This window comes from Procambarus clarkii, chromosome 17 (genome assembly GCF_040958095.1).
Source record: "Procambarus clarkii isolate CNS0578487 chromosome 17, FALCON_Pclarkii_2.0, whole genome shotgun sequence".
Taxonomy (NCBI): Eukaryota; Metazoa; Arthropoda; class Malacostraca; order Decapoda; family Cambaridae; genus Procambarus; species Procambarus clarkii.
In genome coordinates this window covers 40,767,950-40,771,240 of record NC_091166.1, presented here as the reverse complement: position 1 = coordinate 40,771,240, position 3,291 = coordinate 40,767,950, and positions in this window count along the sequence as shown.

The following is a 3,291-nucleotide window of genomic DNA, read 5'->3' as shown; positions in this document are numbered from 1 at the left end:
AGTCGCAGCCTAAGCCCCCCAAACTCTCGTACTGCACATGTCTGTCTGGCAGATCGCCTCTCGCAATGGTGGTAGACTTTTGTCTGCTGCGGGTATTACTAGAAAAGACTTTTGTGTTTGATGTGATGGTGAGTGAGTGAGGGAGGGAGGGAGTGAGGGATACCTAGAGGGAGATGAGAAAGAGATCCATGGCAGCATCTCTCCTCCCCCCCCTATCCCCACCAGCGGGGAAGTGTTGCCATCTTGCACGGCAACTGTTTCCCTCATTCCTAAGTTTCGCTTTTGAAACTAATATCATCTAGAACCACCATACACTCTCTTAGCTACCAAAAACCGCTCATGATCACGCAATACAAAATACATTTGATGCATATAAATATATCGCATATAAAACTATTGGGTGATTTGTTAAAAACAAAAATATATATAATAAGTCGTAATTAAAATTCCTGAATGGCAACTGTGTCAGCGCCACTAAGGGCAGAGGGAAACAATCAGTGTTGCCAGCGCAGCACAATCGACTCTTCATTTCGACACATATACAATCACAAAAAAATAACAATCCCTTGACGATTGTCAAGCTATACATTTCATTCCAATGGCCATTATAGTCTCTCTCTCGGTGTATTAATTACCAAGAAATGCGAAGCGTGATTTGTTTGGTTTGAATATATATATATATATCCAGGCAGGGAGAGATATATATTTTTTTCCCCTGTTTATGTGTTTCCTGTCCGTTGGTAACGCTGCCTGCTCGGCTGGGCAGGTGATTAATTATATATGGGAAATACATTGTGTATGGTTAGGGGGGAGGGGAGGGGGGGGGGTGTATGGTCCTTAGTTAAGTTATGTTCCAGCAACTGTTAAGTTATGCTCCAGTAACAGTTATGTTATGCTCCAGTAACAGTTATGTTATGCTCCAGTAACAGTTAAGCTATGCTCCAGTAACAGTTAAGCTATGTTCCAGTAACAGTTAAGCTATGCTCCAGTAACAGTTAAGCTATGTTCCAGCAACAGTTAAGTTATGCTCCAGTAACAGTTAAGCTATGCTCCAGTAACAGTTAAGCTATGCTCCAGTAACAGTTAAGTTATGCTCCAGTAACAGTTAAGTTATGCTCCAGTAACAGTTAAGCTATGCTCCAGTAACAGTTAAGCTATGTTCCAGCAACTGTTAAGTTATGCTCCAGTAACAGTTAAGCTATGCTCCAGTAACAGTTAAGCTATGTTCCAGCAACAGTTAAGTTATGCTCCAGTAACAGTTATGTTATGCTCCAGCAACAGTTAAGCTATGTTCCAGCAACAGTTAAGCTATGCTCCACCAACAGCCAAAACTATGCTCCAGGAACACAGCCTGAGTGCAAGTCACCTCATCAACAATACCAAATGCTCATTAACCCAACCACCAAACCCCCCCAGCTCTTCATGAATGATAAACTGTTTACACACGACTCACAACTGATGACGTTCGAACACATCCGAACACTGCTTCGCTGTCGGCCTCATTTCGAACCCCAACGCTATAAATGCTTCACCCACGTACTACAAATACAAATAATCGCGAACAGAACCTAAACACCTAACCTAACCTATGCCTATATATGCACAATATGCTAATATATTATAATAATAATTTATATTTGAGAAAATTCTCCCGTTTTGAATGAACAGCATGTCAAAGTTTATGAATGCGTCTGTGGGGTCGACCGCTGGATGGAATGGACTTCGAGTCGACGACGGGTTGGGGTTTTTTGATCGAGGAAAATTTATAGATCAGCTGAGAGTCGTGTGTAGTGTGTTTGTCATTCATAAACAGGGGGGTTTAGCGGCTAGGTTAACGAGTATTTGAACTTTGTTGATGAGGACGGGAGGGAGATCCCCCCCCCCCCTGCTCCTCCCGTTCTAAGGGAGGAGCAGGGGGGGGTAAAATAAGCCTAACAGGCCTATCCTGTCTCCGACAATGAAAACTATACAATGCAAACAATAATGCAATACAAATAATTCATTATACAATATATGAAGAAATATATAATACAGACAAGTCGTAATACAATAAAGAGAAGCATTAATACAATACAGACCAACAAAAATACAATTAAGACAAACACAAGGAATAACATACAATAAATACACAAGCAAGGACACAAAATACATCGGTGGTACTGCAACAAATACAACAACAGCTGTATACGAAAGACGCCCATACAGCAGAGAGCAGGGCGTGTATGACCAATAGCAGCAGCAGCAGCAGTAGGAGCAGCGGCAGCTATAGCAGCAGCAGCAGCAGCAGCAGCAGCAGCAGCAGCAGCAGTAGCAACAGCAGCAGCAGAAGCAGCAGCAGCAGTAGCAGGAACAGCAGCAGCTATAGCAGCAGCAGCAGCAGCAGCAGTAGCAACAGCAGCAGCAGAAGCAGCAGCAGCAGTAGCAGGAACAGCAGCAGCTATAGCAGCAGCAGCAGCAGCAGCAGCAGCCGGCTATGTATGTATGAATGTATTAACAAGACCATCTGGCTCAGCCACACTGCAGCCTGGCTATTCAACGAGGTGGTTGGGTAATTATGACCTCATTATACTGGAGCAGAACGCCTGAGTTAGGCGGAAGACAAAGGCGGTCCTGGTGATAAAGAAAACGGAACGCAACACGTATGATACAGTGGCATGATACAGATAATTTCACGAGTTTTTGAGTATAAATTGTTATTATTCTTGTATTCTCTTCCTTCTTTATCATTCTCCTTTGTTCACTCTTTTCCTTCTCTCTCCCCAGCTGTCCCTACCCCTCCCCCCCCACTCCCTTTCCCCTCTTTCCTCTTTCCTCTCTTTCTATTTCCCTCATTCCCTTCCTCTCCCTTACTGTATCACGTTCCCCTTCTTCACTCCCTCTCTCCCTTTGTACTCTCCACACACTCCTCTCTCTCCCTTTCTTCCATCCCACATTCCGTCCCCTCTCTCTTATTCATTCGCTTCCCTCTCTCCTTTACGCAACTTTACGCAATAAATCCACACGGATCCTGCACTTGAAGACTCCGTTGCCAGCTACGTTGGTGTCAAGGCCTCCTTATAGGCGTCAAGCCCGGCAGACAGCCCGGTCTTACGCCTTGCAACAGGCCGACAGCCCAGTCTTACGCCTTGCAACAGGCAGACAGCCCAGTCTTACACCTTGTAACAGGCAGACAGCCCAGTCTTACGCCTTGAAACAGGCAGACAGCCCAGTCTTTCGCCTTGAAACAGGCATACAGCCTAGTCTTTCGCCTTGAAACAGGCAGACAGCCCAGTCTTACGTCTTGCAACAGGC